The following is a 12,660-nucleotide window of genomic DNA, read 5'->3' on the forward strand; positions in this document are numbered from 1 at the left end:
AATTTTGTGCTTTAGACATACTGACAGCGTTTCCATGATGTTTCTGTGTTTATTAAGAGCTTCAAACCTAGTTATATAACGGTACCTGTTCTAACCTCTTACGTCTGGGGTCCGGTTTTATTCTTGATACTTCGTGATGCTGTCAGCTTCAGGGGAAACTTCGCATGGAAAGGAGTAAATGAAAGCAACAGCTAAACTTTTCCTTTTGAAAACCTCTTTAAAGTCTGAAGAAAGCAAAAATATAGTATAGCAGGAACTACGTAATTGGACCGAAATGGTTAATTAAATATCAGTGATCTTTAGTCACCTTTAGCACTTGGTCAAATTCAGTGGATCTCTACAACTTATGTGATAATAAAAATGTATTGCAATCCGTTATATATATATATATATATATATATATATATATATATATATATATATATATATATATATATTACGGCCATACCATGTTGAGTACACTGCTTCCCGTTCGATATATATATGTACATATATATATAATGGCCATACCACGTTGAGTACACCGCTTTCCGTTCGATCAGCGAAGTTAAGCAACGTTGGGTCTGGTTAGTACTTGGATGGGTGACCGCCTGGGAACACCAGATGCTGTTGGCATCCCTACGTCAAGTGGGGTTGGTGGAGGATTAGTGCCCCTCCCTGTAAAACAATTAACTCTAAGCCCTTGGCCACCCTGTCTGGGATACATGGCGTCTGGCAATGAATGAATGAAATATATATATATATATATATATATATATATATATATATATATACACACACACAGAATAGGCCAGCATACTCTCTTAATACCTCTACCTTCAACTGTCTACACTACACTACATGCACATAAGATATCACACCTCTATTCCACTCTCTTAGCAATGGCCGCTGCAATTTTACTTTCAAAAGAGGTGGTACCACGGGTTGCCACCACCGGCAGGGTAGGGCTGGCGGCACAGGGTCCCCCCGGTCGCCATCAAGCGACTGTGCCAGTAGCGACTAGTGCGATTTCCGACCATGCTCGTCAGCGGAGAAGTAAAAATGCCGCCATATTCTTCACCAACATCCGTGGGCTTAGTACCAACTTAAATTCAGTCCATTTTTTCCAGCAGTCCATATCCCCTCTGGCCCTATTCCTCACAGAACCACAAATCTCACCATCTACTGAAATATCCCCATATTGTTTTCCTGGTTACCATTTCCTTACAAACTTCCGTAATAAGGGTGGCACCTGTTGTTATATCAAATCCCAATATGCAGTTGACACCATTTTAAACTTCACTTCACGCATTTTTGATTACTTGCTGTATAAACTAAACTGTCAAAATATCACCAAATATATCTGTGTAGTTTATTGCTCCCTCAATGCTTCTTCTGAACCCAGTGTATTTAATTCCATTTCCACACAATTGAGTAACCTTAATCTTGCCTTTAACACCGAAATTACCATCTTAGAAGTAGGGATCGCAACATAATTCAGACTGGTAAGAGAAATTACTATTGTAGAGGTATTAGGAAATTTTGCAACAATGATTATTAGAAGTAAAAAAAAAAATAAATAAAGGTATAAATAGCTGTAAGTCCGTCCACGCATCTTTGGGTCGGCCTTGTTCGTTTGTGACTCACTAACTTCTTTCAGAAACGAGGTGCTTCTCCCCTATAGACTTTGACGACCTTAATAGTATCCATATCAGGACTCTGAAGTTTCCACCTCTCGTCCATATATTTTTACCGACTTCAGCCAAGCAGTATATTAGACTTGAAGCTCCAGCACCCGTTGTGTACATTAATTGTTCTTGTCATTTTTGTGCCCCACTCTGGATACCTCGCTGGTATGGTGGCTGGAGCTCTCGAGTCGAAGGAAAACGTGTGCTCGTCCGCCACAGATCGAATCAAAGAGATGCCCAGAGACTCATGTCAACGCTGCCGGAGGGGTTAGTCGGATTGGTTAAGGTATCGAGCCCCCAACTGGAAGAACCAAAGCGTGATACGCGGGCCGGCCAGATTCTTAGGCAAAATTTGTTTCAGTCTTGTCCCAGCTCAAACAGCAATATAACTGCGAATCTGGATTATAACAAAGATGGTCGCGGGTCGTATTCCTGGGGAAGAATGGTAATTAGCATAATATGACTGTTTGCCTTAAATACCATTGTTTAATTGTCATGCATTAATCCAAAACCTACCCCTTCTTTCTATAAGATGGTCTGCTACAGTTTAATTGTTCTGAACCATGGTAGCTTAACATGCCTTCATTCACGATTCAGCCGCCAAAAACCTCCTTTATTTTTTTATTTATTTTTTTTTTTTTTGTAACATTATACTCCAACCGATCTGACCCAAAAGGTTTTAAATCTGTGTTGTCGGTGGGGTTCAGTGTTCATATAGTTTCAGTCAGGGTCAAGGGACTGGTGTCTCGCTTTATATCACCGAACTGGGTAGCCTGGCCCAGGAAACTTGAGGGAATTAAGAGATAGTCGAGCAATGGAATATGAAATTTAATCGATAATTTATATACATCGACCACGGACCCTTATGGAGAAATATTTTCCCCCTTGGTGTTAGACTCTGTGCAAAGACTAGTCAGCCAGTTACGTGGGGCCCAGCAGTTCCACGCGCACCAGATGGCATCACACACATACTTATGTCACTCCTGGGTACTATTATCTTTCTTCCATACTGAACATACGCTACGGCTGCATCATTTGCAGTTGGTATGACGGTATTAGCAGGGTCGTTTTTATGACATCGAGGTCTTGTGGAATGTCTGTTTAAATTCTTTTAATGAAATTCAGGCACCCAAGCTGCTCCCTGCCCTGCCCTTTTATCGGTGTTGCATTTCTCTACTTAGTACAGTCCATCAATTTATGTATTTTTCAAGTGTTTGGAATCTGAAGATTGTTTTATTACGTGCAAGATTACACTTCGGTAACAAAAAATATACATTTTAATTCTAGTTCCCTCTAAAAGCATCCATCCAGCTTAGAAGAAAGGCCATGAACTGAAGGGACTATGCCGATAAGACGATATTGTAATGAGGTTCTTAGACTTTGTCACGTATGTCATCCTTCATTTAAGCCCCGTATATAATCATTATATACTGTATAGCGGAACCATTTTTGTTTTTCCTATCAGATACAAGCAGGTTATTTTGTCGACAAATAATTGATCTCCACTGTTCTGCCTTTTTTAATATGTAACCTGCTTAATGGAAAATTATGATATTCTCAATACAATTCAAATACCGCATAGGTACAGCTGAGAATAACAAAATAGTTTCACATGTTCCTCGAAGAGGAACAATTATGAAACTTTCATAATATTCTGAAAAGTTTGTCGGGCTTCCAATAACTCATAACTGTGTTTCAAAAATAATTGTTCATTCTGTTTTTGTCAATGAAGGTACCCTATTTATGTCAGTAACTGTACATGGGGTAAGCAAATAGGGAGGGGAAGGGAGAAAAAAAATTGAACTACTGCGTTCATGCTACGAGGTCATGATATGTAAAAAAAAAAAAAAAAAAAAAAAAAAAAAAGAGAGAGAGAGGTCTTACTATCGAGGTAGGTGAGAGGTGTGTGTGAGATGTAGGAAACTGAAATGAAATGGTTTATATGGGGATGACTCGCTGACATTGTACTGTAACAGACAAAAGTGAAACAACCCGGGTAAACCTCAAATCAGCAAAGCCAAGTTGTGGATAGTTTGAAATTTCTTTGTTTAGGATCATAATATTCGACAGCTGAGACTGTCTTACTGAATGAAACTACTGTCTCCTTGTTTTCAGGTTTTCCCTGCTGGGTCGGTAATAGCATGCATGAATAAATAAATAAATAAATAAATAAATAAATTATATATATATATATATATATATATATATATATATATATATATATATATATATATATATATATATATATATATATATATATATATATATATATACTGCCAGTTATATCTGTGACTTAATAAATAAAGATGCCCCCACACCGATGAAGTACTAGACAAATTCATCACTGACTGGTGCATCAAAGAGTCATCGGTCTTTGCTAACCATCGGTTGCCTGAGTCTCGTCTCTTCCACGGCATGCAAGAATCACAGTAAATCCATTTAGCAGAGTAAGGGACTTTCCATTAAGCATTAAAATCTTGTTGACTGTTACACATCAAACGCTTTTTAGTTTTTTTTTTCTTTTCTTTTTTTTTGAGGGGGAAACATTTGACAGTCCGTTCGTTGAGGCCCTGCTCACCTCACGTCATGACGTCGGCACTAATATCTTCTGTACATAATAAAATTATGCTTGGGCTGTCTCATTCAGGCCTAATGTAATGATACTAACTTTTTTCTCAACATGTTGGTGAGTCTAACAGAAAATAGTTCAAGGGTAAAGTTATTTAATCATTCCTGTCTGAAAACTGTATTTATTTACTTCCATTGCACTGGTCCACTAAAAGCACTGGTCCTACAAGTCTTTAAGTGAGTAGAGTTAGTTTCTGCTCTAATTTCATATGATTTAACACACTTCATGTACTATCACTAGCACAATTTCCCCGTCAGTCCTTTGATAATACTGTGTCCTGCCTCCCATACTTGTAATTCTTTCCCAAGCACCCGAACCATCTAATCTTTTCATTCTTTTTTTTTTTTGGGGGGGGGGAGGGGGGGTTGTGTGCCTTACATTGTTGTCACAATTTTTTTCGCTCCATGTGACAAAGTCAGAGGAGAATATTATCACTGGGATCAGAATATGTCTATCTGTAAAGATGGGCAACAGGGCTGCTAGCCATGCACAGAGATTTCGTTTTCGGGCTGGAACTCAGAAAGTATTCACTATAGAGTATGAAATTTCACGTAGTTATGTTTCTTTTATAGTGAACTGGTGCCTCTTGATAGATAGAATGCAGTGACTTAAGTATTTTTTTTTTTAATAATGAAAAAGTAAAAAAAAAAAATCCAGAGATTTCAATGCAACCTATGCAAGTAATCTGAAGGACCCAATGCATTTTTCTATTAAAATTTTGCAGCTATTACACCTTGGAGGCAGAAATTTTACATGATGAATTACTATATGAACAATTATGTATGGAGTTTCATGGTTGCACCTATTATGTAATAAAAAAAAACAGCTGCCTAAATTAAAAAAGCAGGAGTCATAATTTCATCAAATCTGCTCATAACTTCGTTATTACTATGGATAAACTACTGAAATTTTTAAGTTTTAATGTCTCTGTATTATACGCGGGGAAGGGGATAAGGGCCGTTATGCGCTTGTTTAGGTGTGCAGGGATGTGGGGGGGGGGATGTCAGATGGAGGGTTGCAGCAGCGTAGCGTTGCCTATGATTTTTGGCATCTTCTATCACCACAGAGAGGAGGAAAATGTCAGAGAATGTTGATCATGGTGGTACGTACAGATGGCATCCCAAGTCCTGATGCTTTTTCCACTTCTGTCTCCAAGGACTTTAAGAATCAGTCGGATGAATCTGCAGCCAGTGAGCCTTCACAGCTGACAAGACTGCTAAGGTACTATATCATATACAGAAATAAACTTGTACGCACTGGGTACTACAGAGCCTTCAAAGGTAACGAGAGAAGTATTCTTGGACATTCGAAATATGCAGAAGACAGCACCAACATGCATTAGCATTAAATGAGTAAAGAACACCAGACAGAATGTCTAGATAAGTGTGAAAGCCATGTTCAGACTCGAAAGCTATTCCCGAGGAATTCATGTTGTATTAACCTATTAGCGTCCAATTTTTTCAAAAGAGGACGGAACTAATCATTTTCAAAAGTTAACAAAAGCAATCAGAGATTGCAAACCTCCACCAAGGTGGAGTGTTTGGTGAATCTTATGGAGATGTTATCTTGTTATATTTATGCAAGCATTGTAGGCATTATTTATCTAGTGAGACGCAGAAAAACTAAAGTTGCCACTATCCCACAATGGTTGACAATCCTTTAAAAAATTCCTGGTTCCGGATGATGATCCGGATTGAAGTGCCCGGAAGTAATAATGAGTTGTGTCTAGTTTATTTTATATGACCAAAAGTTCGGTTAAGTGGGAGAGAGTGGCCGAGGCATGGCTGTTACCATGAGGACGTGTCCAGAACATAGATTAAGTTACATAGTTGCTAAGTCACTTTTTTTTCCTACTGTAATTTACTAGTATTAAGTCTCTTTATAATATAAAAACACTCGAGTGAGATGGGAACATGTACCTTTGGTCACGTGATCCAGCATAATGTATGCGTGCGCAAAGTGATGTAAAGCACGATGATTTTCATTATTTTTCGATGTAAGAGTATAAAGTGAGAGGTGTTGTTGAGTAATTATTGTAACTAGAGAATGTTATTTTTTTTGAGTAATCGATTGTAAGGGGAAAGATATCACACTGAGTCTATCTCGAGTCTGTAATAATTAAAATCTTAAATTACGTATGCCATCATCCCCCCCACTCTTGCTCCTCGCAATTTTGGCGTGTCTCACTCGCTCACCGGCCGTGATACGTGGCAGCTGGTTGGTGCTGTCGTCATCCTCACTGCCCCCCCCCCCCTCCAAGGAATTCTGAAATGTAACGGTGACACCATTAGCCTTTGGACAAGCGAGTCCTGTGTTCCTGCTCACCTCCCCTACATTTTTGAGCTGGATAGTGAGGTATTTCCCACATCTTTGTGTACTGTACTGTACAGTATTATTATTTAGTAACTAGAATACGAAATGCTACAGATTTCTGTCTGAGCCTCAAATAAATGTGTGATTTTTTTTTTTGTAGGCCAAATATTAGGTGCCCGGGGACTGTGAATTATTTATTATTGTGTTGAAATGACTTTGCAATTCAGTATTTATTAGGGCTATGTTGTGAGTAAATGTTCACATAGTTACTTTGTGAGGCACAATGATATTGATACAGTGATGATTTTCATGGTTAGAGTTACAGTTATTCATGCTTACTGTATTTGTTACAGTACTTTTTCTTCCATGTTATCCCTACAATAAGTATTATTTTGAGCAGACCTATGTGTCGGTGGTGCCATGTGTTATTCTGTTATTACTTGATGCCGAGTGTTGTAACTCATGTTTCTTTATTATGAGACCTTCCTGATAATGTGAAGGGATTACTTGCATTGGGGAGAATAGTTATTCATTATTCATATTAACTTCTAGCGGGTCCAAGCGTGGAGGTCGAAGTTCCAGTGAGTCAAAATCCAAGTGTGGAGGTCTAAGTACCAGTGAGTGAGTCCAAGTCCAGGCGTGGAGGTCGAAGTCCCAGTGAATCAAGGTCCCAGTTGTGGAAGTTAAGGTCGGGAGTGGCAGAGGACTGGACCAGTGAAATTTGTGCTCAGATGGACGATTATGAAGAAACACATTGGACTGGGACAGAGGAGCTAAATTTTGTGCATTTGATATTAGGACCATATAGAGATATATTTTTCGAACAATATGCCAACTGATTCACGTTTAATCTGTAAAGCAAGTAGCTGGGGAAGATTTCTACTTTTTGGTCTTGTTAATACACATTCCCTCCCACTCGAACTTTATGGTTTGTATAACCCTTGAGAACTGGTCATGTAGAGCTTACCTAGTAGTTTATTAATGTACAACTTAGAAGCATTCTGGGAAACTGCGAAGGTTGGGCTTGGGTTGGCCTAGTTGGAGACTGGCCCAATCATTTTGGCATGCTACCACTCTTAACTTGGCCACTTGAAATGTAATAAACGCAACCGAAGAGGCCGCTAATGGGAGAGAGTCTCCATCAATCTGAGTTCCTGACCGTTCCAGCACATATTGGTCAACAATAGTGACTTGTTTTCTACCCCTTTTGACCATGTAAAAGTCTGGATCGCAGAGGTGACAGTACAGAATCACCACCAGAATTTAATGGATTGTTCCTTGGGCCATACCCTACATATTCAACATCATCCGTTCATTTTTTTTTAAATTCCTGCTAACAGATAAACAGACACACAAACCAACGCCGCAAAAACATAATCTCCTTGGTGGAGGTAATAAAGGGAGAATCCTTGGGTACTCACCTGAGCTTCATGACAATGAAACAGTGGACAGAGGGCGGCATGCTTAGTACTATTGCAGCATACTCCCTCACACAGGACCCTGGGCACTAATTGTTTAATGTTAATGACAGATACATTCAGTGTAATAGAATCCTCTAGTGGTGACTGCGTTAACCCGTCACGTCCCGAGGTTTTCCGCACCTCTGACATCCCCCAGTCCCGAGGTATTTTCGAAAAAAAAATTTTTGGCTAAAACCTTCGCTTTTGGTGAGAAACATCGAAAATTCATACAGAAATTGTTCACCTAAGGTTTAAAATACCCAATCCAGGTAGGAGTTCCTCCTTACCTGACTGGGTTTTCTAACATGCCGGCACCAAAGAAAACGAGTTCTATGGGAGGGTAACTATTTTATCCACTCATAAACGGTATTTATTTATTTACTTGGTACGAATGTATATGTAGTATGAGAGTATATTGGTTTTCAAGCAGTAATAAAAACATTATAAGCATTGTTTCACTCACTAACTAATCACCATACCTGACCTTTTTTTGCCACATTACCTGATCATTATTTCTGGCTGTTTCTTCTTCTAATGCTATGTAAACATTGTCCTCCACATTGTCATCGATTGGGGAATCACTCTGGCTCTGAATATCTTTACTAGCCAGGTCACTGGTAACAGGTCCTTTGCCAAGACAATGGCGTGAGGGGGGGAGGGGGGAGGTTATGCGGTGTAAGGCATTGTCCCTGCTTGGCATCTTGTAGAGGAATAGAGGAAGGTGTCCCGTGTATACATACGAAAAATCACGCGCGAAAATTGAAAATTGTGCAAATTAGGGACCTTGCAATTGCACAACGTACTGGTACGTCGCCGGGACTGGCAAATGCAAATCGTTGCAATGTACCCATACGTCGACGGGACAGGGCGGGTTAATGAAGGCTGCACTTGACCCCCTCTTGGTAGAAAAATCATAGGATGGAAACAATTTCGTCTGGAGGTAACATAATATAATTACAAAGGTCGTCCTTAGGTTCAAAAGGTAAAGAATCATCATCATATCCTTCTCAAACCGACAGCTAATCAAAAACTTCTCTCTTCCTTCTACATATCTCACAGGACTGTGTCAGTATGTTATTCGCTGTAATGCATCATCCTTTATTACCTCAGCAAGTCCATAAGGACACGTGTCCAGGTATTCAGTCCAAACACACAGTTCTTCTAAACAGGGTTGAGTCAAAGGCTTTTAGTTTATTAACTTTCCTCTTCTTACTGACATATTCAGTGTTATATCGATCAATGATACACCAACGCTCTTTGAGCACTCCTTAGCTTATTCGTAGGTTAGACTGCGTCCAGTTTTGTATACTGAGTTTTATTTTTTTTCCTGAGGGAGCTGGGCCACTCCTTCAGCCTGAATTCTTAATCGAGGTTGTATAATTTCAGTTAGTATTAGTTAATGAGGTGGGAATGAGTCTCTTTGGTCATTGTAGTCAGCATGCTCCTGACGGAGCAGAAATACTCCCAGTACTTGAATACTAGTAAGCCGTGGTTACATGAACTCGGTGAGCTTTTGTTATGAGGAAGGAAGGAATCTCCTTGGTCAGCAGTCAGATCGCTCCTACAATCTCACCGCACATGGCCTGGATCGCGTTATATCTTTCAATCTGTAGGTCACAGCTGTAGGCATACATTGGTTATACTGTAAATTTTGTGCTTTAGACATACTGACAGCGTTTCCATGATGTTTCTGTGTTTATTAAGAGCTTCAAACCTAGTTATATAACGGTACCTGTTCTAACCTCTTACGTCTGGGGTCCGGTTTTATTCTTGATACTTCGTGATGCTGTCAGCTTCAGGGAAACTTCGCATGGAAAGGAGTAAATGAAAGCAACAGCTAAACTTTTCCTTTTGAAAACCTCTTTAAAGTCTGAAGAAAGCAAAAATATAGTATAGCAGGAACTACGTAATTGGACCGAAATGGTTAATTAAATATCAGTGATCTTTAGTCACCTTTAGCACTTGGTCAAATTCAGTGGATCTCTACAACTTATGTGATAATAAAAATGTATTGCAATCCGTTATATATATATATATATATATATATATATATATATATATATATATATATATATATATATATTACGGCCATACCATGTTGAGTACACTGCTTCCCGTTCGATATATATATGTACATATATATATAATGGCCATACCACGTTGAGTACACCGCTTTCCGTTCGATCAGCGAAGTTAAGCAACGTTGGGTCTGGTTAGTACTTGGATGGGTGACCGCCTGGGAACACCAGATGCTGTTGGCATCCCTACGTCAAGTGGGGTTGGTGGAGGATTAGTGCCCCTCCCTGTAAAACAATTAACTCTAAGCCCTTGGCCACCCTGTCTGGGATACATGGCGTCTGGCAATGAATGAATGAAATATATATATATATATATATATATATATACACACACACAGAATAGGCCAGCATACTCTCTTAATACCTCTACCTTCAACTGTCTACACTACACTACATGCACATAAGATATCACACCTCTATTCCACTCTCTTAGCAATGGCCGCTGCAATTTTACTTTCAAAAGAGGTGGTACCACGGGTTGCCACCACCGGCAGGGTAGGGCTGGCGGCACAGGGTCCCCCCGGTCGCCATCAAGCGACTGTGCCAGTAGCGACTAGTGCGATTTCCGACCATGCTCGTCAGCGGAGAAGTAAAAATGCCGCCATATTCTTCACCAACATCCGTGGGCTTAGTACCAACTTAAATTCAGTCCATTTTTTCCAGCAGTCCATATCCCCTCTGGCCCTATTCCTCACAGAACCACAAATCTCACCATCTACTGAAATATCCCCATATTGTTTTCCTGGTTACCATTTCCTTACAAACTTCCGTAATAAGGGTGGCACCTGTTGTTATATCAAATCCCAATATGCAGTTGACACCATTTTAAACTTCACTTCACGCATTTTTGATTACTTGCTGTATAAACTAAACTGTCAAAATATCACCAAATATATCTGTGTAGTTTATTGCTCCCTCAATGCTTCTTCTGAACCCAGTGTATTTAATTCCATTTCCACACAATTGAGTAACCTTAATCTTGCCTTTAACACCGAAATTACCATCTTGGGTGATTTTAACATACATAATGTTGAATGGTTATTGCACTCTGCCAGGACTGACGATGCTGGTCTAGAGTGTGAGCTGTTTGCAGAATCGTTTAATCTCACGCAACTGGTAAAGCAACCAACCAGAATACCAGATAATCCTGACCATAACGCCCATCGTTTGGATCTGTTCCTGACAAATAATCCAGATCAGTACAGGATAGAGGTATTGTCTCCACTTGGATCCTCTGACCACAATCTCATCAAAGCCTCATTAGTTAGCCCCCCCAAACCTCCCCATTCTGAACCTGTCAGGGTGACCCGGTAGCACTTTGGTAGGGCAAACTGGGATGAATTTAGAAATTATCTTGCTGACATTCCATGGCAGTCTTTCTTCTCTAGTGTTGTCAATTCTACCCAGGCCCACATATGCGATTTAATACTAGCTGGTATGGATTTATTCATACCAAGTCAACAATTCACTAAAAGATCGAACTCTCCAAAGTGGTTTGATAGCAACTGTGCCAGAGCAACAGCCCAAAAGTCATCAGCATATAACTATTACTTGAAATAAAAAACATTTGAATCACTCTCTCAATTTAAAATTGCTAGAAACCATGCAAAAGCTGTAATAAATCTTGCTAAATCAAACTTTCTTCAAAACCAAGCATCAAAACTACTTAACAACCCTAATGACAATAGAATATTCTGGTCAACTCTCAATTCCTTCAATAATAACTTTAACAAGCCATCATTCATTCCCCCACTAAAATCTTCGGATGGTAACATTACAAATGACCCGCGTGGGAAAGCAGATCTCTTTGCCAGTACATTTGCCAGAAATTCTACCTTAGAGGAAGCCAGCCAGAATGTTCCAGCACTAGAATTTGACTCTCCCGACACTGTTCCACTTAAAATACAGACAAGGTACGTGAAATCGATCCTAGACAATTTACCTACCAACAAACCTCCAGGCCCAGATGGAATTCCGCCAATTGTTTTGAAAAAGTGTTCCCCAGAACTTGCCTCTGTTCTTGCAAAATTATTCAGACTATGCATACGTACTTCATCATTCCTTAATTCATGGAAAGAAGCCAATATCCACCAAATTCCAAAGAAAGGAAGTTACTCTGACCCCTCTGATTACAGACCAATAGCTGTCACATCTTCTCTTGGTAAGGTTTTTGAAACTGTAATTAATAAGCACATAGTTAAACATCTTGAATCCAACAACTTAATTAGTGATAGACAATATGGTTTTCACCAAGAAAGATCCACCATTGACATACTCAATCTCCTGACTCATACCATCCATCAATCAGTTGACCTGCACGGTGAAACTCATGCAGTAGCCCTGTATATTTCTAAAGCTTTTGACAGAGTCTGGCACAGTTCCCTGTAGTCCAAACTCCCTTGCTATGGACTAAACTCTTTTGTTCCTTTGATTTCCTCATATCTCAGCAATAGAAAAATAAGAGTAAAAGTAGATGATGTATATTCCACTTTCCACTCAGTTAATGCTGGCAT

General features: G+C 39.5%; 2 non-coding genes across 2 annotated transcripts; both read left to right on the forward strand.

The window, feature by feature from the left end:
- Window positions 1-496: 496 nt before the first annotated feature.
- LOC145411776 (5S ribosomal RNA) lies at window positions 497-615 on the forward strand. Its single transcript, XR_013899477.1, has one exon. It is a non-coding gene; the product is annotated as a 5S ribosomal RNA (ribosomal RNA).
- A 9,596-nt stretch (window positions 616-10,211) lies between these two features.
- On the forward strand, window positions 10,212-10,330 carry LOC145411777 (5S ribosomal RNA). Its single transcript, XR_013899478.1, has one exon. It is a non-coding gene; the product is annotated as a 5S ribosomal RNA (ribosomal RNA).
- The last annotated feature ends 2,330 nt before the right edge of the window (window positions 10,331-12,660 follow it).

This window comes from Coenobita brevimanus, chromosome 90, assembly GCF_032717465.1.
Source record: "Coenobita brevimanus isolate Jiangsu-jjx chromosome 90, ASM3271746v2, whole genome shotgun sequence".
Lineage (NCBI taxonomy): Eukaryota > Metazoa > Arthropoda > Malacostraca > Decapoda > Coenobitidae > Coenobita > Coenobita brevimanus.